This window comes from Macrobrachium rosenbergii, chromosome 22 (genome assembly GCF_040412425.1).
Source record: "Macrobrachium rosenbergii isolate ZJJX-2024 chromosome 22, ASM4041242v1, whole genome shotgun sequence".
Taxonomy (NCBI): domain Eukaryota; kingdom Metazoa; phylum Arthropoda; class Malacostraca; order Decapoda; family Palaemonidae; genus Macrobrachium; species Macrobrachium rosenbergii.
In genome coordinates this window covers 10,341,689-10,368,283 of record NC_089762.1, presented here as the reverse complement: position 1 = coordinate 10,368,283, position 26,595 = coordinate 10,341,689, and the positions used below count along the sequence as shown (strand labels likewise).

Sequence of the window (26,595 nt, the reverse complement as noted above, 5' to 3'; positions counted from 1 at the left end):
GTTGAAGTGAAGAAGGGGAATAGATTTGTTGTTCTAGATGAAAACACGGGTGTGTCGGTTGACACATATATCTAAAATTAAAAAAAGACAGGTTAATGGGAATTTTATGGGTTAATTCCTGGGTTGTACTGTGGTTATGATAATTTCTTTTTCTCTTTTTTTTGTCTTTCTTTGTTTTTTAATGGGGTTTAAATGAGCGTAACTTGTAGTTTTTTTTTTTTTTAACTGGGAGGACGTTAGTTCGTAGAGTTTTACAAATCTTTAGTTATCCGATTTCAGTTTTTGCTCTTATGTGTTGCAATACTTAGTCAAAAATAAGTGCAAAATAACGTAGTTTCATAGATATATGAATTTCTTTTTTGTTTATTTTTTTTTCTTTCCCGTTTCGAGATCGGGTATCTTAGAGATTCTTGCTTTTGTTTTTTATGCTGAAGTCTCGCATTCACATGACTTTGGGAATCGTGGCATGGGCTAATATCGTAGTGAGGTTAGACCCGTGTGTTATTGTGTAAGAATATTATGATGTATAGTAGTCGTCGGACGCAATGTCCTTGAGTATGGAGTTACAGAATAAAGTTTCGTTACTCAGGTTTTTTTTGGGTGGGGTGATAATTAGTATATTGGAATGAGTTTGTCCGATCTGTTACAGGTTTGGGTAAATCAGTTAGGGTTTAGGATAGGATTAGGAAGACTTTCATATGACTTCCAAATTTGGATTTTTCGGTCCTCTTCTAGAAGGAGCAAGAGAGCTGTGACATTGTTAATTGTGGTTGTTATGATCATAGGAGCGATTGCTAGTATGTCAAATGCTATTTTGCTGAGAACTGAACAGGGTAAGCAGGGTAAGACTTTGATGACTTTGCGAGATATTTTACCTCTCAGATTTTTAGAATTGTCTTTAATGAACTAAGTATATTGGTGGGGTTCTCAGGTAATCTTTACTGGGAAGAATTTATATGGGTACTATCTTGAAGTTAGCGTACCTGATAGTGGGTTGATTGTGGAAATTCCAGTTAGCAACTTGGAATTTTTTCACAGTTGTATCATTTGACCTTTTCCTCAGAGATTTTAAGGTTCAATAATAGTATGGCATAGTGAGCAGACTAGGTACCTTTTCGGGTTGACTGTCGACATGACCAACTTACGTTATACACCACTTCCGCGCAAGAGCACCTGATGAATGATTTCTATGAGCCTCAACTGATACAAGTTAGATATGGAGGCCATCTACGATACGCCTGCAGGGTTCTACACCTGCACCTTCATGAGAGGATCCAGGGTTTTGGGGGAATATCGGGCAGGACGTATACAAATTGCTGTTGTTGCTGGGAGACATCAGTTTGGCACAAAGGATTCGTGAGCATCGCATTCAACATGGGCTTGTGTAGTCGCAGGCCGTTCAGCATAATTGGATCACCAGAAATTCAAGATGTGAAGAGTACCATGGGCTTGTACAATTGCAAGCCGTCCCGGATATTTAGACCATCAAGGATGCAAGATTTCAAGTGTTGCATTCCATAAATGAACTGTTATTGGAATGACAATCATGAATACAGGACATGATTTTTGTATCTAGTGCAGACAGTTTGCTATGATTGTGGAGCTGGCCCTTACTGAACTTTTGATTGGACAGTTATCGTATCTGACCGAGAGCTTCCAGAAAGTAGGTGGTCAGAGTTCTTATTAAGTCTTGATTGACTTGGGTCAGCAGGGGAGAACTATGTGCTGGCCTGACAGTGGCACTTCTGCTGCAAGCGCACTTGGGTCTGTCACGATCCAAGTGCATGGGAACAGCATGATAGAGCATTGAACAGATCCACCGGAAGTGCGCAGGTTCCGGTGGGGTATGTGTGTGTGTGTGATCTCCCATGGGATATTTATGAGAGGAACAGTGCCTCGATCTTGGGTGGCTGATATGTGCTTTTAGCCTGGTGTAATGTTTAAAGAAACCACCACTATGAAGATACATTATCTGGGTCATAGAAAAGTAAGATCACCCAGTGACATTTATATCTTCTCCAGACTTTAGAGGGAAAACCCCCAGTTGGGAGGCGATGAAATTGACCGATGTCTACAAGATGAATTTTCCCATTTGTGCAATTTTCTGTTTTGAATATGTACGTTCATTAACACCATTTCAGGTTTTAATATAGTGATATGTTTTTCTCATATATATATATATATATATATATATATATATATATATATATATATATATATATATATATATATATATATATATATATATATATATATATATATATATATATATATATATATATATATATATATATATATATATATATATATACATTGTCACAGTGCATTCCAAGTACCTGGTTATTACACAACTAATCACAGCATTGAAAAATTTACCTGACTTCAGCGAGATACTGAACTCTCATAACAATAAAAATTATGACAGAGTACTCTAAAGGTAAGAGTGATCCCTTAAAAAGCTCAATTAATCATGTGAAAAATCAAACTAAGTTTATCAAAATAAGTGTGAGGTATTAACAATTATACAAGAAATATACTAGAGTAAAAGGGCATCAATCCCTAAACAACTTTGACTGTTTCCCTGGTCTTAATTCAGTTCAGGAAAACTAAAGGAACAAAACATTTTTATCACTTTGCCTTATGCACACAATTAATCCTATTCACTGGTGGCCAACAAATGAAACACTGTTTTTAAAAAACACTAAATACAATCATTTATTTTTAAATTCAAAATTTATAATTAGAACTCACAATCTGATGAAATTTACTATTAAATGAAAACAACACCAAATTTATTTAATTCTTGAATTAAATTATTAAACAAAACTAAATCACAAAAATTTTAATTTATCAAGAAATTAAATTAATCAAGCAAAATTTAAACTATCAAGAATTATTCAAGATTTTAAAAGAAAATCTTAATAAATGAAAATTAAATCGAGTATGCAACGTTAAATTATCAAGAAATATTTAAAATGCTAAGCAAATAAATGTTAAATCACCAATATATAAAATGTGAAAAATCAAGAGATTGCAAACACAAGAACACAGAAAAATATGCAAAAGATCTATCAATAATAATTTCACTAAGGCAAAATTTCCCTAATATACCTTATTATATCATGGTAATAATAAGTAAAATTCATGATACCTTACAGAAGCTTGTGAACACCTATGCAAAATCAATTGAAATGCTTTAGATTCACAAAACACACATTTTTGTCAGGCGCCATTACCAAACACACTTTTCCTACATTCAGATCTCAAAAGCTGAGTTTAATATCAATGACCACACAAGTATTTTACATTAATAACTTCTGTTTTTTGAGGAAAGAGAGAGAGAGAGAGAGAGAGAGAGAGAGAGAGAGAGAGAGAGAGAGAGAGAGAGAGAGAGAGAAAGAAAGAACCAATGCTAATGGTCTCTGGAACCAGACTGTGCAAACTTTACAGTTCCAGTGGGAAATTAAAAAATCAGATGACATCAGAACAATATGTGTTCAGAGCAATGCAATCCTACAAAACATGACTTAATCGATTGAGATACATACATTTACTCTCAAAGGGGCATATGGGACAGAGCTCTTAATGAAATCTCAACACAATCAAAACAGACGGCAGCTGGCAGCCACAAACGGCAAGTTTACAAAACAAGATGAAGAACCTAAGTTGGTTTCCAGAACAGTACATGAAACATTGCGAAATCATTTGTCTTTCTTGTATGGGAGACAGCTTTTACAGACTCGATTGCCATTCCTGCGGTAGTTAACTCATTATTCTCGCAACAACAACCAAACCAAAACACGACATACCAAAACACAAGTCCAGAACACTGGTTGATAGGGGACAAAATGTGGATCACATACTTCATTATTATTAAATATGTATTATTAATTCTAAATTACGCTGTTAAGTTACTAAACCATTAATTCTTTTGAGATCTGACATTACACTACATATGGTATTTCAAAAATTATTATTATTACATATAATACATCATAACACATGGTAAGTGGAAGAATAAATACATCAAAACTATGGGATGTTTTAATATATTACCGGCCCATTTTTCAAGGCCGGTATTTTATTTATTTCTCTGTTTTAAGGACAGAGGTTAGCATCTCACTTACTCTGAGATGAGTTTGGTAGTGAGAGCCGACTTGTTGTGTCAGCTGATCTCTCATCTTCACATCATAAGTTTTTCATTTCACCTAACTAAATTCCAAGGCCTACTGGAATGAGACACTGAGTTACAAAACTAAACTTTATTGACAGAAATAACGGAAAAAACTTCAAATAAGCTACGAAACAATGAAATCGAAAGACTTGTAAGAGACCGCATACAATACGGTCTTACGGGCGCACACGTGAGTGTCATCCATCAGACAAAACAAGACTACCAAGCATCCCGCTCTCTCTCTCCCTCCCGCATGTTGGTGGCCATCTCTCGAAGGAATGCAACTTGTACCATACAATATTCCTGTCTATTTTTCTCTCTAACCATCGTTGTCTCGGTTCATGTACAATCACCACTACTTGCATTGCTATGCAAGCATTTCGATCATGTACTCATAATGTTCCACCAAATCTTCTGTATCAAACTGTATGTATGTTTCTGTTTGTGAAGACGCCAAAAGTCTCGCCATTTCACATATATTATGCTACTGCATTGTATTCATTAATCTGTCTCGAATCTCATGCAATTGTCCATATGTGGAATTTCCTGGCCTTTCCATTGACATATGGTTTATTATCGTTGTAAGTTTATTATGTCTCTCACAATCGCCATCTGTTTGTCTGTCCACAAGCACAGATGTCCAAAACATAATCTCTGTTTTGCCCTGTCTGTTTGTAGAAGCTACTTTGCGGCTCGCACCAGCCAATAACAACTTCGAAGATTCTGTACATTGATTCCTTACTGCCACCAGTAAACTAGACAACACCCTTACACTGGTGACCCCAGAGTGACCCGAAGGAGCTGATGGCGGATGTCCGACCCAAGATGATGACCCACGCGCCAGCAAACTCTTCACCACCTCCCCGCTTCCCGCCGTTCCCGAGTTCTCAGTTGATGTTTGACCCTCCAAGATGACCCACCCCACCACAGGAACTCTGGACGGCTCCTCCAGGCAGCCTGCAGTCGCCCGTAGCCACCGAGATTAGGAAGGCCGCATGGGTATTCCCTTTAAATCCGGTGAGGTCAGCAATAGTTGGCCTAGAGGAGGACCATAAATTAGTATCTCTTGACCTGTCGTACGAGGAGGTCACGGCCAAATTTCGTCTGTGTGGGCCTTTGTTTTTCCGTTATTTTTAATTCAAATACCTGAGGAAGTTTACTAGTGCCCCAAAGAAGAAGTGGATTTCTTGTGAAGAATAATAAAAAGTCCGTTGACAATGCCGTATAAATGCTGTGTCCCCAAGTGTAACGGCAACTACGTTACGGGACCGAAAGTTCACTGCTTCTCTTTCCCCAAAAATGAAGAGGAACGTAAAAAATGGACCATAGCCATTCATCGAGAGAATTTCACTGCTAATGAACATAGCAAAGTAAGTTTCATCTCAAGTTCATTTTATCTCTTCCTACTGTTTTCTCATTTTCTCTTTCTCTCTCTCTCCAATATCGCCTGTCTTTTTCTTACTCTCTCTCCAATATCGTCTCCTTTTCTCTTACACCTTCTCTTCTCTTTCTCTTCACAGTACTAGCGTTTTTATCTTTATCTATATGTCTAGCGATCTATCTATCTATCTATCTATTTTCCTATGTATGTCTGTCTCAAATCGTACCCTATTACTCTCCCAAACCATCCCTTTCCTCCATCTCCCTTTCAATGTATCCTTTATCTTCTAATGTCAACTCTTTCTCATTATATTGTTAGTGTATCTACATTTCTCGCTCTCTCTCTCTCTTAACATTATGTGCTATTGTACGTTTAGTGTGAATAAGTAGTCGCATAATACGTGAAGAATTGCTAATTATTGTCACATCCCTGTCACACTACAAATTCATAGTATGGAATACCAAATCGTTTATGGCACCAGTAAAGTGTCTAAATGGAATACAATTATTCTTTCCAGGTGTGTGAATTACAGAATGGTATGATGTTCCCAAAATTCTCACACGATGGAGACCATAAAAAAGAAAACCTCCTATTTGCTCCCTGGAAAGCTTTGCAAGAGCTTCATAAGTTAGAATCAGAATTGCTACTAAAATACTCTTATAGGTTGTCAATGAAAGCCCTAAGACCTTCTTCCTTTGATAAACAAAATGTAAATTTAGTACTGAAAATTTTTAATGAATATGTTATTCAAGGATTGTTTAAAATTGCAAAAGAAAGAAATTCATCATTTCACTATAATGTAGCTACTTTTATAGAAATAATCTTGACTTGGTGGTCAGTTGTAAATGTGAAATCACCATATAAAGGTAAGAGACTGAATAATAAATTTGCACCCCTCTCACAACTGATGAAAATGATGTAAAGTATTTATTTCTTAATAATTTCTGTAATTGGTTAGATATTTGGGAAAGCATACCAGGGCAAGGAGGGAGGTTGAGTAAAGAGACTTTTACTGCCATGAAACACACAAGTGAAGCATTGCTGAAAGTCTGCAAATACTGCATAGATGACCTTAAAATGCGTTACATTTTACCTGGTAAATTTCAAACAGATCATCTTGAGAGTAGATTCGGCCAATACCGTCAGCTTGCTGGTGGCAATTACAATATATCAGTGCGCCAGATGTGAGTGTGAGAAGAAAATTCGTCAAATGTCAGTTTTAAAAATGGCTTTACCAATTCAGGACAAAAAGGTATTATTAAGTAACTTTGGAGAAACAAACTGGGAAATGATGGAAATCAAGGAATGCCCTGAACATTATGAAGTAAATATAAATGTAACCAATCATGATTTTGATAAGTGTAAAGACATACTTCCTGTTATAGTTTATTTAGCTGGATATTGTTGTCATACAATCAATAAGAAAATGAAATGCACATCTTGCTATGAAATAATATCGCGCAATGATTATGGTAATGAGCCACCAGCCAGTTATGATTACCTTCATGGCATAAGTAGAGGATCTCTTTGCTCTCCTGATGTTATAACTGTTAATATTGTGCAGTATAACTACATCATTATTAACAAATCAACACAAAATGACCAATTCAGAAAAGCAAAAAACCAAAGAATGTTTACAATGAACACCACTAATAGTATTCTTGAAGCAAATGGAGTTGGTTTCCCCATGGATTACTGTTGCAATGGACATTCATTAAATAAAATTCAGCAGATGATCATTTGGGCCTCCACCAACTCCCTGCTAAATAATTATTGTCAAAGGGAAAATGACTTAATTTTAATCAATAAATGCAATGCAAATGATGGTAAAAAACGCAAATTACAAACTTTAAGTAAATGATATTTTCGATATAATTCTCTGCCAATATAGCATAACTTCATAGTTACCATTATTATTCTATATTGAGAAACTTTTGACAAAAATAGCAGCAGTTTCATGAATTATTAATGTCCAGTGTATATATCATATTTTGTATTCAAAATTTGTCTATAATTATTTTTATCTGTATTTACTGAATAATACTTATCATAATAAAATAATAGGTATATGCTACATATTCGTAGTAAACATAAAATCATCATCAAAGAAATTTACTTTATCCTTATCCTTATTCAATGAAATGTCATATAGACATAAAGACGATAAAAAAAAAGAACAGTAAGAAAACTGACATTACTGCCAAAACTCCCAATATATATACTTGTATGTACACAACACACACACACACACACACACACACACACACACACACATGTATATATATACAGATTGGAGAAACTAGAAGACAAAATTTGTGAGAGAGAGAGAGAGAGAGAAACAAAAATAAGAAAGATAGAAAGGAACGCCAGACCTTATCCCCAGGTAAGGCCTACTAAAGGAGCATGGCCTTGGGGTGCGTCAGGCCTCCCTAATCTCGGTGGCTACGAGTCGCCCCCGAACTCGTACCGGACGACCTGACCAACGAAGGATCAGCCGACGTCGTCCTTCAACCCGCTACCGTCCTCCTCGAGTTCCTGCTGGCCAGTGCTGCCCTTCAGCCTCCTACCTGCCCAAAGCCCGAGCCCTTCGCACTCATTCCAACTGTCAGCAAGACGATTTCCGCATCGGGGCCTTGCTTGGCGGGGGCGGGGGGGAGTATTGTGTGTGTATGTGTATCATCCATCGGACAAAACAAGACTACAAAGCATCCTGCTCTCTCTTTCTCCCTCCCGCGCGCCAGCGGCCATTGCTCGAAGGAATGCAACTTCTATCATACAATATTCCTGTCTATTTCTCTCTAACCATTGTTGTCTTGGTTAATGTACAATCACCACTATTTGCATTGCCATGCAAGCATTTCGATCATGTACTCATAATGTTCCACCGAATCTTCTGTATGTGTTTCTGGTTGTGAAGACGCCAAACGTCTCGCCATTTCACATATATTATGCTACTGCATTGTATTCATTAACCTGTCTCGAATCTCATGCAATTGTCCATATGTGGAATTTCCTGGTCTTTCCATTGATATATGTTTTATCATTGTACGTTTATTATTTCTCTCACAATCGCCATCTGTTTGTCTGTCCACAAGCACAGATGTCCGAAACATAATCTCTGTTTTGCCCTGTCTGTTTGTAGAAACTACTTTGCGGCTCGCACCAGCCAATAACAACTTGGAAGATTCTGTTCAATTTTTTCAGTAAGGAACCACCAATAAACTAAACACCCAGCAAGCATGTCACTCAATCCGATCCTTACAGACTCACACATCTCTATGAGAATCTACTGAATAAGGTCCAAACATCGACACCCGATTATTTAAAGTAAAATGCATAAACAACCCATCTGTCATCCAAAACAGTAAAACGGTCACACGGTTCATTATAAAAGTCATTTCATATATGAATAAATGTCACACCACTCCCTATTTTGGAGAGGAACGTGGGATTCCTGTAAAAGAACCATCGTTATATTAAAAACCAAATTCACAAAATATAAATGCATAACCACAAGATTTCACTGCAACATGGATAGAGTTTTTCCCCCGAATCTGGAAAAAAGATCTAAATTGTACATGCTAACTTATACCAATAACGGACGGCAGTGCCCACTCATTCAGTCAACACCCCCATTATATTAATTTTGCAACGCACATATGAACACACTCTCGTGACATCCCCAAGTTCAATGTCCGACAAGGACACGCGCCCTCTGTACCTCAAATCGTCACGAGGTGTTTAGTCACACACCCTTCAACCGGAATTAAGCAGTTCCCGGCACACATTAGTTCAGTGACCAGAATGTGAAAAACACCCAAGCATTTCGTTACATGCTGTGTTCAGTCATATAATCTCACGCCTTCGAAAAGCTATAACATTCTTTTTCAAAGATCACCTTCGTGATTAGTTACATATATATATATGAAAGATCACCTTCGTGATTAGTTATATATATATATATATATATATATATATATATATATATATATATAATATATATATATATATATATATATATATATATATATATATATATATATATATATATATATATATATATATATATTTATATATGTATATATATATGTACTATATATATATATATATATATATATATATATATATATATATATATATATATATATATATATATATATATATATATATATATATATATATATATATATATATATATATATATATATATATATATATATATATATATATATATATATATATATATATATATATATATATATATATATATATATATATATATATATATATATATATATATATATATGTATATATATATATATATATATATATATATATATATATATATATATATATATATATATATATATATATATATATATATATATATTATTATAATAACTCAGATGTCTCTGCACAGTGCACCCCCTTCCACCTAATTTACCCCTTTTGTTTATTGAGAACCGCATGGCCGATCGTATTATCAACTTTCCAATCTGTCCCTTTTCTTTACCTGGAACAGATATTGAGATGACACAGATAACAGGGGCCAGGAGGATAATTTATGCCACTCCCTTAAGAAGATTAGCCCAACTAATCTTCTTAAATGGACTTTCTAAAGGCAAATTAAGCTGCCTGAATTGTCTTACCTCCGCAGGGAACCCGGGAAGGCACAACGGAATCGCTGCCCACCTGGCCAGTGACTCATGCTTGCACACAGCCCCTACCCCTGGCCGCGTGCCTTAAAAGGAGGAGAAGCAGTTAAGGAGTCTTAGTCTTGCAAGGAGTCGTAAGGGACAGCCATACACGCAGGTGGGTGATGCAGCTTGCTGAGAAGACCATTTCTTTCCACCGTCCGACTCCAGACTCCAGTCATCCTCGAGGGCACCGCCATGTGTGTGTTCATCCCTCGTCCTTATTTCTTCAGAGACCCGCTTCCCCTAAGGTAAAGTGGAGTAAAGACTTTTCGGTCACGATAGTTTGCCCTTTAGAAAGCTTGGAGTATCAGCATTTCACTTCTGTCCTTGCGCCAGTTTATCCAGTGCCATTTCCAATGTCCTGTGTTCGAGTGTAAAGTGGTCCTTCATTCCTCGAGTTTTTTGGCATCCTCAGTGCAAACTCGAGAATTATTCTGTGTTAAATTGTTCCTTTACTGGCATGTAATGTGTAAATCTCTCTTGCAGAGGGACACATTTGCAGTGGACTCATCTCAGCCTGTGCCTTGCCTTTAATCAAGACTCCAGAAGAAGGATCTTCAGGCGTTGCAAGCCCTTTATCAATTTACTTATCCATTTTCCCTTCAAATGCTTGCTTTTGTAAATATAATTCTTTAAATTATCCCAAGTGTTTACATAACATTTCCTTATGAAGTAGAGCCTTCAGCTCCTAAATTCTCCCCTTTTTTCTCATTTTTTTACAATTTCCCTTTACGCAAGTCAGCACTCCTAGGCCAATTAAATAAAGTTTCCGTTGCCGGCCTGTAAAATACCATAAACCCAGGGAAATACGTAAAAATGGCGACCTGGCCATAGATCTCGTTTTGCAGTTGCATTTTCCCCTTTATTGCTTCATTGCATTTGCAGCTTGCCAAATCAGCAATTAGCAAAGCTAAGCTGGGTGCGAGACAAATTCCGAACCTGTTATCAAGAGCACAGACCAAGAGAGTTCCACGTAAGTAATGTGTTTATCTTAGCAAATTTTTTTTTACAAGCGTGACTGTTCCTAGGAATTAGAAATAGGGACGCATGTATTCACTGAGAGAAGAGAACCGCCGTATTAGATTCTTTAATGCATGCCTTTCAGGATAGGTAGTTAGGAAATAACCAGTGCTAACCATTCTTTGCTTCGAGGAATAGTGCGAAATTCCTCTGTGTTAAAATCTTTGCCATATTTTTTGCTTTGAGGAAGAGTGCGAAATTCCTCCATGATAAATTTTACTTCGCACTTTGGATTAGCGAATTATTTAGGAGCAAATAAATTCCCACGTGGGACAAGACGAGATCAGTTTGCATTGCTGAAATACCTCTCGCAGTTTAGTTAAAACTCAAATTAGGCGTTAGGAAAGCGAAATTTAAACTCCACTTCCAGGGAAAATCACTAGGTCATTTTTATTGTTATCCTCTCATCCCGGGAAATTCCCTGGAGTCCCAGACGGTCTATAAATAGACGGGTTCATTCACACAGAATCTAAAAATAACTCCAGTGATTGTCAGACGACTTTTCACCCCAACTCCTGCCCATGCCCGTGTGTGTAACCTTTTTCATTCATTCTCAAAACAAAATTTTTTTAGGGTTTTCCAGTTAGTAATTTCTAAGTCCTAAGGGACGAATCGTATTTCCAAGTCCTGCGGGCAAACCAAATAAAATTCTACGTCGCAAGAGGTGAGAATTTCTCAACCAAAATTCCAAGTCCTAAGAGACTCCTAATAAAAATTCTACGTCGCACGAGGCGAGAATTTCTCAACCAAATTCCAAGTCCTAAGAGACTCCTAATTAAATTCTACGTCGCTCGAGGCGAGAATTTCTCAACCAATTTCCAAGTCCTAAGAGACTCCTAAAAAATTCTACGTCACGAGAGGCAAGAATCTAATTCCTACGGGAAAACCCAATTCCAAGACCTAAGAGACTCTTAAAAAATTCTACGTCGCAAAGAGGCGAGAATTTCTAATTCCTGTGGGAAACCCAAAATCAAGTCCTTTGAGACCTTATATTAGTGTATTTCATACACATCTAAGCCCTTACGGGACTGATCATTCTAGTTCGTTAGAACAACGCCTTAATTTCATGCTACAGCCGGCCAAGTCCGAGTGTGACATAAAATCCAGTTACGTCTTCCAAGACGCATATTAAAATTCGCTCGCCACGAGCAGCCACGTCTTACTCAGACATGTGGAATTTTAACAAAGTCTCCTCGGACTTACTGATCAACTGTCTTATTCAGACAGATCCATTCTCCTGCAGTCTGAGCAATTGAGTGTTTCAGATTCCTGCAATTGAGTCTTTCCAGTCCATATAACCATTATTTCAAGATGGCTAATAGCAGAGCCCAACAAAATGAGGACTTCAAATTGTACATGTCCACTGGAAAGGACATGGGACTATCAGGGCAAGCTCTGAGAGACTGGGTCCAAGAGCGAGTGGATGATGCCAAGGCAGAGAGGGAGTTAGAACGACAAGAGCGAGAAAAAAAGAGAATCGCCCAGGAAAAAGAACAAATTGCCCAAGAGGCGGAGAAGGAGAAAGAACGGCAGGAGAGAGAGAGAGAGAGAGAGAGAGAAAGAATTGCCCAAGAGAAACGAGAGGAGAAAGAACAGGCGGAGAAAGAGAAAGAACGTGAGGAAGGAGAGAGAGAAAGAATTGCCCAAGAGAGACAAGAAGACTTAAATCGTCAAGAGCGAAAGAGAGAAAGAATTGCCTAAGAGAGAAGAGAGGATCTAGAACGGGAGGAGCGACAGCGTGCCCATGAGCTCCAGATGTTAGAACGACAGAACGCCCCTCTCCCTCCTGCGGCGGGAATGAGTGCCCTCAGCCAAGCTCACTCATTCATGCCAAAATGGACAGAGTCCGAACCGGAAGTATGGCTTGAAAGGGCCGAATCAGTCCTGGAGTGCTGCAACCTCTCCCCCGCGGAACCCTCCCTTGTTCTCACTAAATTCCTGGGCGGAAAGGCGCTCGTTGCCTGCCATGCCCTTTCGGCAGAAGATAGGGGAAACTGGGAAGCCGTACACCAAGCGGTTACTAAGGTGTACGAGATTACCCCCACGCGGTGGAGGAGACGTTGGAGAGAGCAGCCGAGAGAAGCAGGCCAGACTTGGTCTGATTGGGCGTACCATTCGGAGCGGGCGTTAGCAAAATGGCTCAAGTCTGAAGGAGCCACAAGCGCCGCCGAGGTACTCGAAAAATTTAAGTTTGAGCATTTCCTGCGCTACGCCCCTCCCGCCCTCGCCACTCATGTAGTGGAAAAAGCCCCAGCAACCCTCACTGAGTGTTGCCGGATAGCAGACATGTGGGAGACTCACCACCCTCAAGAAAGATCTATGGGGCGGAAGATAAATCCCCCGCCCCTCCTCGAAGGATCAAATTCCCACAAAAATGGAAACTCGGGCAAGCCCCGAACTTGGCATTATTGCAAGAAGACGGGGCATTCTTCTGAACAGTGCCAAAACAAGAAAACGGCACCTCTCTCTCCCAGAAAACCACCCAATAACTCGCCTGCGCCCTCCACAGGGGCAGCGCGGAAAGACTTTAGTCAGACCTTCTGCACGGCATGCAAGGTTTATGGCCATTCTCCCGCATGGGCGAAATGCCCGAACAATAACAGATCAAATACTCCTGCCGTTGCCTTGGCCGTCACGAACTCCAAGTCATTGGGCCCTCCTACCGAAGGCCCCATATATGTGGCCCCTCCACAAGGCAGCCATCCCACGCGTCGAGTCACGGCATTTCAGGGCTCGGGCACATAAATCTCCCTCATCCGAAGGGACAGAGTTCCCTATGGAGCTATCGTCAATAGACGAAAACTCGTCACGATCGAGGGAGTAAATCAATTTAAAATGATACTCCCTACGGTCCAAGTGAGAGTCACAAGACCTCACAAATCAAAAATTTGCAATCTTGCAGTAGCAAGCCTTCTCCCCGGAGGCTATGACATCATCCTGGGACAGGACTTTCAGTCCTCACAGAAATCACGACAATCTAGGGGTCCACATTCCCCGAATCATTCCTCGGGCGCGAGTAATCCTCCCCCGCTTCTCCCTCAGTCAAGACTGGCGCCCCCTGGGTGCCAGGAGGACGTGCAGTCCCTACCAGTGCCACCTGAGTATGATGTACAGTGGCCCCCTCGATCGGTTCCCAATCCCATTCCAGTGCCAGGCCCTGCCTCAGTGCCAGTGCCAGGGCCCCAATCAGATCTCCCTCCCGGAGATGCCAAATGCCTGCCGGTGCCACTTGCATGCACTGAGCAGTGCCAAGCTTCGTCCGTCCTGACCGACGAGCACCAGAAATCTCTGATAGTGCTTGACTCTGCCCTAGTGCCAGCGCCAGAGCACCACCCCAATCTCCATGCAAGGGATCCAACTCAGGACCCCCTCTCTTCTCTCGGCCTGGCACCGCTACCAGCGTCGGTAAGAGAGACGGTTCCTCTCGATTACAGTGGAAGCTCACCTGCAGGTGCGGCCTCGCAACCCGTGCCTGAGCTGGTCATTGATACCTGCGAGCCGCTCACACCGCCCCCGACCGCCTCCTCTCTGCCTCAGTCCGTCGCCGACGCAATTGCAAGTAAGGATTCTGCCATCTCTCACTTGGCTGATGAACTACAAGAGCTGCGACAGATCATGGTTGAACCAGCACAGAAAACTCCTGCTTCAGCTGTCGCAGCAGCAGGCCCAGGTGGCAGTCCATGCTGCCCTCCGGTCTCAGGTCCTCAGCTTCCCCGGCCGAGGATGACTGTCCCAGTAGGAAAGGTTCGCGGCAGAATTACCACGGGCGTGGGAATTTCCAAATAGTTTACGAAGAGCTCTAGAGCTCCCCTGGCACCTGTGCCACCATTTCCTCTTTCGAAGGTCTTGGCACCTCTAATCCAGACGGGGATGTCAGGCCCTCTGCTATCTTCTTCCGTTCCTCAGGAACTTCTATCCCTTACCATTCTCTATTAATCTTTTTCTTAAATTATCACCATAAGAGGCAATTTAGCACGAGATACCATTCCCCTCAAAATGTATAAATCATTGAGAATAACAGAGTGAGAAGTGGCACGCCCTTGGCACCGGGCATGTGTGTCAGCTCTTCCTGAAGGAGTCACGCCCTTCGGGGTTCCCTTTCCTCGCCCTGGAGCTGAAGTGATAGTCCGGGCCGTAATTTATAGGCGAAGGACAATAAATTCCCGCCTAACACAATAAAACCCTCACTCTATTTCCTTAGCTCTTCTGCCAATATCGTTTACTCTTTTAGTTATATATTTATCTTTCTCTTTTAATGAGTCGTGAGTCATAGACTCTTGCCCTTGTGATTTTAAATGCCCCTTTCATAAGCTCCGAGAGACGTGTTCCGCCTTTCATGTGCGGTCACGTTTTCATTCGTAACATCCTGTTAATTTTCCTTTTGTTGTTATTATTCCTTTTTCCCCTTCCTTCTAAGAACTCTGTTTTGTCCCTGACCCCGCTTCTTTTTGTCTGTTCATCCCGTCATAACATTGAGCGAGTATCTATTTATAGCCTGTACCCAAATGTGGGCAGTGGATGCATAAAATTAGCGTGGTTTAAAGTTAGCGAATACTCTCGCTCACCTACAACTGTCAAAACACCTAAGAGTAAGGGTCGAGTTGGCGAATTATGTATCCTCATTACAGTATCACATAAAGGGGATGTCATTTACAACAATAAACGCTGTTTTATCATTAACACAGCCTCTTCAAGGCAGACTGTACTAACCGCATGCCTTGTTGATTTAGAATTAAGGAACTTATATGTAAATTAATTCTTAAATTTTGTCTCCTGCCTCAAAATTATCTTGTCCTCGTAATCTTAAAGTAATGTATACCGTAAACTTGAAGAAATTAATGGGCCACGTTAAAGTACTTTAGTGTTAATGTGACGGAAGTACTTTCCATTTTGTGTGGTGATAGAGTAAAGTAAAAGATTTTTCATTTTTCTTGTTGGGAGAAGAATACAGTACATCAGCTGTGCAGACTTCTGGGATATCAACATGCAAGCCCGAATGAAGGCTCGTATGTTTTATTCTGTGGGAAGCTATTATAATAACCCAGACGTCTTGCACAGTGCACCTCCCCCCACCTAATTTACCCCTTTTGTTTATTGAGAACCGCATGGCCGATCGTATTATCAACTTTCCAATCTGTACCTTTTTTTTACCTGGAACAGATATTGAGATGACACAGATAACAGGGGCCAGGAGGATATTTTATGCCACTCCCTTAAGAAGATTAGCCAACTAATCTTCGTAAATGGACTTTCTAAAGGCAAATTAAGCTGCCTGAATTATCTTACCTCCACAGGGAACCCGGGAAGGCGCAACGGAATCACTGCCCACCTGGCCAGTGACTCATGCTTGCACACGGCCCCTACCCCTGGCCGCGTGCCTTAAAAGGAAGAGAAGCAGTTAAGGAGTCTTAGTCTTGCGAGGAGTCGTAAGGGACAGCCATACACACGGGTGGGTGATGCAGCTTGCTGAGAAGACCATTTCTTTCCCTAAGGTAAAGTGGAGTAAAGACTTTTCGGTCACGATAGTTTGCCCTTTAGAAAGCTTGGAGTACCAGCATTTCACTTCTGTCCTCGTGCCAGTTTATCCAGTGCCATTTCCAATGTCCTGTGTTCGAGTGTAAAGTGGTCCTTCATTCCTCGAGTTTTTTGGCACCATTAGTGCAAACTCGAGACTTATTCTGTGTTAAATTGTTCCTTTACTGGCGTGTAATGTGTAAATCTCTCTTGCAGAGGGACCCATTCGCAGTGGACTCATCTCAGCCTGTGCCTTGCCTTTAATCAAGGCTCCAGAAGAAGGATCTTCAGGCGTTGCAAGCCCTTTATCAATTTACTTATCCATTTTCCCTTCAAATGCTTGCTTTTGTAAATATAATTCTTTAATTTATCCCAAGTGTTTACGTAACATTTCCTTATGAAGTAGAGCCTTCAGCTCCCAAATTCTCCCCGTTTCCTAATTTTTTTTACGATTTCCCTTTACGCAAGTCAGAACTCCAAGGCCAATTAAATAAAGTTTCCGTTGCTGGCCTGTAAAATACCATAAACACAGGGAAATACGTAAATATTACATACATACATACATATATATATATATATATATATATATATATATATATATATATATATATATATATATATATATATATATATATATACATACACACGAGTATATTTTATATAGAATCTACTGGTCACTTTTCGCCAGATATATATGTAATCCTAATAGCCAGTGGCGTCACTAGAGGTTAAATTTCGGGGGGCTGGAGCCCTACCAGCTTGATATATTTGATATGACCATTAGATGGTAACTTGGTAGATGAGCAGGATTGAAAAAAATTGGAGTATTGCATGCGTATTACATATATTTATATATGTAGCATATTACATGAGATACTGTGATGAAACTATTCTCTGCATATATACCTTCACTATTCTTATAGAAGAACAAAACTGTTTAAAAAGATAAAATAATACAAAGCCATTTCTCTCATCAAAAAAAAGAAATAAAAATAGAATAATAAACCACATTGATTACATGAAGTATATTGCATCTAACTTAATTAAATTAGAGATAATCGCCTTGTGGTGGATTCACCTGAGTTTGACTGTAAAGATACTGGGAGAGCTGCAAATCTATCCACTACCCTATCAAGATCAAGGGAATCCACTACAGTTTTCTCAATAGAAATTGTGCCTAGACTGGTCAGTCGTTCCTGACCCATTGATGCCCTGAGGTAAGTGTTGACCAATTTCAAGACAGAAAAAGATCGCTCACATTTGGCATTACTGACAGGGAAAGTTAAAGCCAAATACATTAAATTCCGAAGTGTGGTGAAACCTTCCTTCATTGGTTTCAGTTTATCCAAAGAATCAGAAATAGATTTCACATCATCCCGTGGTGTTCTCTGAGCAATAAGTAGTTCTTCATGAAGGCTTTCCCTTTCAATTGAGTACTGGCCAGCAAGGTATTGTAAGTCATTTTCATTTAAGAAATTTGGAGATGATGGGTGACAAGCAGCTACACCAAGGAGGATACTTTTTGGTTCATCAAATCTTTGTCTAAATTCACTGAGTACTTTGTCAAAAATAGGGATATACAGAGACCTTTTACAGCAGGCTTTTGGGTCCTCAACCCTTTCAAAAGTGTCTCGTTGGCTTGTGTTTTCGATTACAAAGGATTCCAACAGACGTGAAGATGGTTTCCTTTTCCTTGAAGGCTGATGGAAAGTTGAAGTTATGTTTCTCTCAGTAGCAAAATCAATTGATTTTTGCCAAATGGTGTTAAAATGGCAGTCTGTTGTTCTTTTGTCACTAATAATTTCAAGTGTTTCTTGTGCCATGCTAAGTGCTGCAGCAAGTTCCATATTCTCATTCTGCCATGTCTTTGATAGTGGGGTTGTAATATCAAATACTTCAGAAAAGGTAATCAACAGAAAGACTGCCTCAAACTTATTCAAAGCTTGTAGGAATCCATTAGCTAAGGCTTTTTCTTCACCAGATCTTCCATGGTTAGACAAATCTTCTAGAGTGTCCATCAAAATCTCGTAGCGTTGTGATATTGACTTAAGGGCCTTATGGTTGTATTCCCATTTGTGTTGACACACTTTAGGAAGTTCCAGAACTGATAATTTTTGTCTTTCTGGAGGTCTATGAATATATCATGGCGCAAGGTTTAACCACGGATGAAGTTAATCAGAGCTGAAATAAAGTAAAAAAAAATTCGACCTCTGGCAGGCACCCAGCTGTGTGAGTTATGACTAACTGCAATCTGTGTGCAGAACATGGTACATAAAAGCATGGATTCTTCACAGATTCTCGGATTTGTGCCTGTACACCACTGATTTTGTCACTCATTACAGATGCTGTATCGTAGCATTGTGCTATTAGTTTATTAATATTCAGGCTAAGATTACGAAGCTTCTCTAACAACGCATTAGCTACAGAAGTAGCATCACGATTCTTCAAAGAAATGAATCCTGTGAACCTCTCATTTACTGTTTCATCTGTGACATACCTAATGCAGACACAGAGCTGCTCAGTAATACTAACAACTCTAGTCTCATCAGATATTACTGCAAAGAAGGGTGATGACTTGGCTTCTTTGGCTATGACAGCAAGCACACAATCGGCTACAGCTTTGAGAAGATAATTCAGACTTAACCCAGATGTATACTTGACATTTAATGGAATCTTTTTTTTTTCAGGTCACAGAATCTCTGACTCTTTGCTTATCAAGTCAAAATTTTCCAGAAAGGCACCCTTATTTAATGAACTTTCGCTTTCATCATGCCCCCTGAATGCTATGTTTGTTTTAGCAATTGTAATAACAATGTTCAATAGTGTCTTAACATATTCTCTATTGTGAAGAACCTGCTGTTTATGTTGGCTATCAAGTTGTTTATGAACATCACCATGCAACTGTGAAATTTTGAGGTTGAGCCATTTTTCCACAGCAATAACATGGTATGTGCCTTTTTCATGCTTTAACGCCTTTTCATGCATTTTCTTCCAGTTACTGAAACCTTCGTTGGTAAATGCCATTTCTTAGTGCCCCACATTAGCACCAAAGAGTTTGCATACAAAGCAGTAAACTCTGTCATCAGTCACGGAGTATTCAAGCCACTCATACCTACCATACCAATCACATTGAAAAGGCCTGGTCTGAAAACCAAACTGTACTTTTGGATACATTTTTAGTCTTGGTTGTGTGGGTTCATCTTCAGGTCTCATGTAAATTGTCCTTTAGTAGGAATTTCAAGGTTTTCACTTGTGCTGGGTCGTGGCTAATATATATATATATATATATATATATATATATATATATATATATATATATATATATATATATATACATACACACACATACTGGTGTTCGTATATTCATACACACATATACAGTAGATATTAATCATAATCCTGTGCACATGCATTAGGTCTGTATATATATTAAAAGGATAAGATAATATCTTATCCTATCTAGATGGGATGGAAGTACCAGTTGCAACGGTCATTATTTAACCATCTCGCCACCCGAGTAGTGGGAAAAACAGAACAAAGAATAACTAATAATTCCATAAGTGTTGTAAACTTGAATGTGCGTGTGTGTTATCGCAAATATAATTGATGTATGTATGTATGCATGTACGTGTGTGTATATATACTGTATGTATATACACACACACACACACATATATATATATATATATATATATATATATATATATATATAATGTGTGTGTGTGTGTGTGTGTGTGTGTGTGTGTGTGTGTGTATGATGCACTTACGGTATTTATCTATGTGGAATCGAACCACATTATAGCGAGAAATGAATTTCTATCACCAGAAATAAATTCCTCTAACTATAATTACATATATACACACACATCATATATATATATATATATATATATATATATATATATATGTATATATATATATATATATATATATATATATATATATATATATATATATATATATAAATATATATATATATATATATATATATATATATATATATATATATATATATATATATATATATACTACCATATTCAAAGAGAAACAGGATAGCAAAAGAAAACGTGGCCCTCATTATGTATAACTGAATCACAAAAATATGGAACGTGATGAATATATAAATAAAGATAAAATCCACGAAGGAAACGGAAACACTGGAGTGCTGCGAGGCCTTTCGACACTAGTTCTTTACTTAGCAGACTGAAAAAATGTAAAGGTATGTTTACAAAGAAAGCTCATATAATACCCATCTGTCATTTATATGAGCTTTCTTTATAAACATACCTTTATATTTCTTCAGTCTGCTAAGGACTAGTGTCGAAAGGCCTCTATAGCACTCCAGTGTTTCCGTTTCCTTATAATGATTTTATCTTTATTTATATATTCATCACGTTCCATATTTTCGTGATTCAGTTATACATACATATATATATATATATATATATATATATATATATATATATATATATATATATATATATATATATATATATATATATGTATAACTGAATCACGAAAATATGGAACGTGATGAATATATAAATAAAGATAAAATCCACGAAGAAACGGAAACACTGGAGTGCTGCGAGGTCTTTCGACACTAGTCCTTAGCAGACTGAAGAAATATAAAGGTATGTTTATAAAGAAAGCTCATATAAATGACAGATGGGTATTATATGAGCTTTCTTTGTAAACATACCTTTACATTTTTTCAGTCTGCTAAAATAAAGAACTAGTGTCGAAAGGCCTCGCAGCACTCCAGTGTTTCCGTTATAAATCTGTGGATTTTATCTTTATTTATATATTCATCGTTACATATTTTCGTGATTCAGTTATACATAATGAGGGCCACGTTTTCTTTTGCTATCCTGTTTCCTCTTTTGAACTGCGTAATCACTACCTTCTCCAAGTCTCTTTCGGCTGCGCATTCGACCAGAATTCAACTCAAGTTCCTGAAGAAGTGTCTGTCTGAACAAGTGCTCCCTAAATCCTTGCTACCACGCCGTTTAAGAAGATATGACAATCACCCATTCAACTAATTCAGTGCCATGATGTTAAAACGCCACATAGCAGCCGCAAAGCAAGAGGAGAAAGAAAAATTTAAGGAACTAGAAAAAGCCAAAATTTCATTTAATCATTCTATCCCGGATAGTTGGAAGGACTCGCTGCGACAAGAAATTTATGGAAAACTTCGTAGGACTACAGATGCCCTAACAAGAAAACTCGACAGAAAACTAAAAAATCTTATTGATAGCAGTGACTGGACTAATAGTGCACGCAATGACTGTGTTATAAATTTATCAAGTAAACAAATAAGTGAAAATGTTGTGAGTGCGCTCGGATATGGTTTATCCTTCTTTGTATCTAACAGACCCTCGGGGAACAAGTGTCAAACTGTTTCCCGTTTTAGCTAAACTTAGCAAGGCAAGGTGGGGCGAGGTGTCTGCCATATCTACACGATATCCAAACTTATAAATCAAATCTGGGAAAAGTGGCAACGTCTAAAACGTACTACATATTCGTGGTGATTTTGGTGTGACTATGATATTGATAACCAGAGAATATAGAAATTTATAAGGTAGCGACGTAGGTGCTACTGACTGAAATGATCGATTGTTGTTTACAGCTCTAGTTGCCTCCCACCCGAGGCGAATTTGGTGGGATTGATATTAGGGTCTGGAATTATAACGAATCATTTTGAAAGATTCCAGTTCCTTCTTTCATTGATGATGGTCACTTCGGAATTCCCTCGTCGACGGTCAAAAGTTATGGTGGAAGTAAAAGTCGTTAAGTTGTCTGTAAATCCGCCATTGTCCATGAAACAAGGAACTGGAATCGGTCAAAAAGACTAGGGATAATCCGAGGCACCATTCTCAAACTAATGTTCGAGTGGTTCCACCCACCAAACTCAATGCAGGTGGAAGGAAGGAAAGGAGATATGAAAACAACAACTGATCATCACTTTCAAAGGATACCTGAATATACCTGAATATGTCTAATATATATATATATATATATATATATATATATATATATATATATATATATATATATATATATATATATATATATATATATTATAATTAGCAAGAACTCGCTAGAAAATTGCTCCCTCTTTTTTTTCTCTCTTTTACTGTCTGCCGATTGATCGATAGACATACCTGTCTATCGACATGCGTGCCTACCTATCTATCAGCTGGAACTGGACCAGGGGTTAGCACAGTCAGAATACAAGGGATTAAAACCGATTGTAGGCCACTCCCTTTAAGTAGATAATTCCTTATTCGAGGCAAAAGTGAATCAGTCTGGCCGCTTCTTTTCAGGCAACCACCACCCCCCGCCCCAGCCGCAGACATCAGCTGGAAATGACTCACCTCCCTATGTGCATGGACGTGCCCCCTGCCCATAGGAGAGGGCATAAAGCGACAAGCAGACCAGGACTCGGTCTCAGACGCACGCTGGACGACATGGGTTAAAAACCAGACAGACACACTCACCACCAAGCCCTTGGCTGGACGATGCCCTTAGCCCACGATGTCTCCATCTAACCCCGTGGCCTTTCACAGTATACTTTTACCTTCGTGCACTTCAACCAACAACCACGTGTTCCTTTCGCTGCTTGCCCGATCGATAACCCACTCCATTGCCTGGTGCTTCGTGAAGTTCCCACAGGTGGCCCCTCAACATTGAAGCCCTGCATCCTACCACGTGGAAGATTGCATTCGCCCTCAGAAATCGGAAGTCATCCACGGACCACCTTCTGCGCTGGAACCAAATCTCCCTTACGGTAAAGTGCTCTGAAAGACGTCCATTCAGTCATGCTTTTCCTCGTAAAATTTACTTAATTAGAGTGCCAGTAATCACAGAATCTCTTGTCAAATGTCTGTGCTACTTGAGTGTCGGCAGTGCTAAGCCATTATTAATTCATCGAAGCCCATTGGCACCCTCAGTGCAGCTTCGAATTCATTATCCTTTTGTCTGTTTTCATTACTGGCGTATAATTTGTGTATCTCTCATTTCAGAGGGACCCTATAGCATGGAATCTTCTCGGACTGTGTCTGGAATCCCCCAGTTTCATTCATCCCATAGGAATCCCCTTCAGGATCAATAATTTAATTGCATTTCTCTTTCCCGAACTAATGTTCTTTATGTAAATATACTCCTGTAAGTTTACCCACGTGTTTACGTAATATTTTCCTTCAGTAGTAAGAACATTACGCTCATATGAAATTCCCCCTTTTTTCTCTTGTTTTATGTTTCCCTGGACCCAATAAGTCAGAATCACAAGGCCAAAGTATCTGTAGCTGTCGCTACCTGTCTCACAGAAAATATCTCAAACCAGATTGCCCAGGAAAGACATAAAAATGGCAACCTTTTGCCTTAGATTCTCGTTTTAGCGGTTGCATCCACCCCCATCTGTTTTCTGCTTTTGTTTGGGTTTGCATCTGCCAAATCAGCAATTAGCAAAGCTACGCTGGGTATGAGACAATTATGAACCTTTTGTGTAAAACCAGCACACAGATCCGGAAATTCCATGTAGATAAATTGTGTTTATTTTAGCATAGGAATTTTAAAGACGTGACTGAGTCTAGGAAAAAATACTAGGGGCGCATGCCAAGAAAAAAAAAACGAGAGAGGAGAACCGCTGAAATTTAGATTTTGTTTATGATAGGATATTTAGGTATTAACCATTTCGAGGAATTGTGCTATATTTCCTCCTTCAAAATCAAACAGATTCATGATCGCAAAACCTAGTTAGTCATGTAGTCACATTTTCCCACGTGGGATGAAGTCAGCTAGAATCGCTGATTTTCTTTTCTCTCTCTCTCTCGCTCTGGTATAGCGAAGGTAAAGTTCCAGATAGACAAATAGACTTGAGTGGCAGGCAAGCGTGGAATTGATTTAGGTTCCCCCCCAAAAAAAATTTTTTTTCCTTTTCCCACACAATTCGCATTCGGGGAAATTACGTTGAATATTTGCTAGGATTTGTTTATTTACTTTTCCCTTGTTTACCCTGGGCTCGTTCCAGCAAAATTTTTTTTTCCTCATTCTTTTTTTTGTTTTTCTTTGTTTTGTGTGTGTGTTTGGGGTTATTCTTTTGTGTGTGTGTCGTCTACTCATTAAATTAGGGGCCTTTATCATTTCAATATTCTTTGCTTACAAAAGGAAATCTCCCCCAATAAGCCCGCTTTGTCGGTAATTTGGTGAGACCATTTCATTTCCAATTCAATCCCCAATAAGCCCGCCTCGTCGGTAATTTGGTGAGACCAATTCATTTCCAAATCAGTCCCCAATAAGCCCACCTCGTCGGTAATTTGGTGAGACCAATTCATTTCCACTTCAGTCCCCAATAAGCCCGCCTCGTCGGTAATTTGGTGAGACCATTTCATTTCCAATTCAGTCCCCAATAAGCCCGACTCGTCGGTAATTTGGTGAGACCAATTTAGTCCCCAATAAGCCCGCCTCGTTGGTAATTTGGTGAGACCAATCATTTGCTAATTGTCCCCAACCAAACTCGTTTTGTCGGTAATTTGGGAAGCCAATCATTTGTTAATCGTCCCCAAATCAAAACCGTTTTGTCGGTACCTTGGGAGACCAAAGAATTCCAATTCCTCAGAGTTTTGAAAGCCGTTCATACTGTAAAGTCACCGCCAGTCTCTCTGTTGAAAATTTGCGTGCACTTATTATACCCGGACAACTCCTTCCTATGCCTTGGGAAAATTTTTGTGTATCACTTGAGTCGACCCCACCTGCAAAATGTCGGCAAAATCTCAGCAGAGCAAGGACTTTAAGTTCTTCATGTCCTCCGGGAAGGAACTCGGCCTTTCCGGGAAAGATCTAAAAGACTGGGTACAGGAGAGGATGGACGCGATAAAGGCAGAACGGGAGGCAGCAAGATTAGAAAAAGAGGCAGAACGGGAGGCAGCAAGATTAGAAAAAGAGGCAGAACGGGATGCAGCAAGATTAGAAAAAGAGGCAGAACGGGAGGCAGCAAGATTAGAAAAAGAGGCAAAATGGGAAGCAGCAAGATTAGAAAGAGAGGCAGAACGGGAGGCAGCGAGATTGGAAAGGAGGCCCTAGAGAGGAGAGAAGATGTGGAACAAGAGGCAGCGAGATTAGAGAGGGAGGCCCTAGAGAGAAGGGAGGAGGCAGAAAGAATAGAGAATGAGAAGAAGCGTGCCCATGAACTCCAGATGCTGGCACACCATGGCACTCCCTCCCCGCTCCCGCCTCGGGGATGAGGGCCCTCAGCCAGGCCCACTCATTTATGCCCAAGTGGACCGAAGCTGAACCGGAAGTATGGCTCGACAGAGCCGAGAAGGTCCTGGAATGTTGCACCCTCTCCCCCACCGAACTCTCTCTAGTAGTAACTAAATTCCTCAGTGGAAAGGCACTGATTGCCTACAACGCCCTACCTGCGGCTGACCAGGATTACTGGGACGTCGTGCGCCAAACCATCACAAAGGTGTACGAGATAACCCCTGAACGCTGGAGGAGGCGATGGAGAGGGCAAGTCAAGGAAGTCGGCCAAACTTGGGCAGATTGGGCCTACCAGTCAGAGTGCGCCCACACGAAGTGGTTCGAATCTGTGGGAGTCAAGACCCTTGCAGACTCCATAGAGCAAATGAAAAAAGAGCACTTCTTGCTCTACGCACCTCCCGCCCTCGCCGCGCACATAGGGGAGAAGGAGCCCTCGACGTTGGTGGAATGCTGTCGCATCGCCGACTCCTGGGATACTCATCACCCCCTGGAAAGCTCCCTGCAGCGCAGAATTAGTCCACCCGCCTGCCTTTCGGGTGCCCATC

At 39.7% G+C, this 26,595-nt stretch overlaps 1 long non-coding RNA gene and 1 pseudogene across 1 annotated transcript in view; both read right to left on the bottom strand.

Moving 5' to 3' along the window:
- Nucleotides 1–26,595, bottom strand: part of LOC136850573 (uncharacterized) — a 470,237-nt gene that overhangs the window by 203,572 nt on the left and 240,070 nt on the right. The window lies entirely within an intron of this gene.
- Nucleotides 17,627–19,771, bottom strand: LOC136850372 (zinc finger MYM-type protein 1-like; annotated as a pseudogene).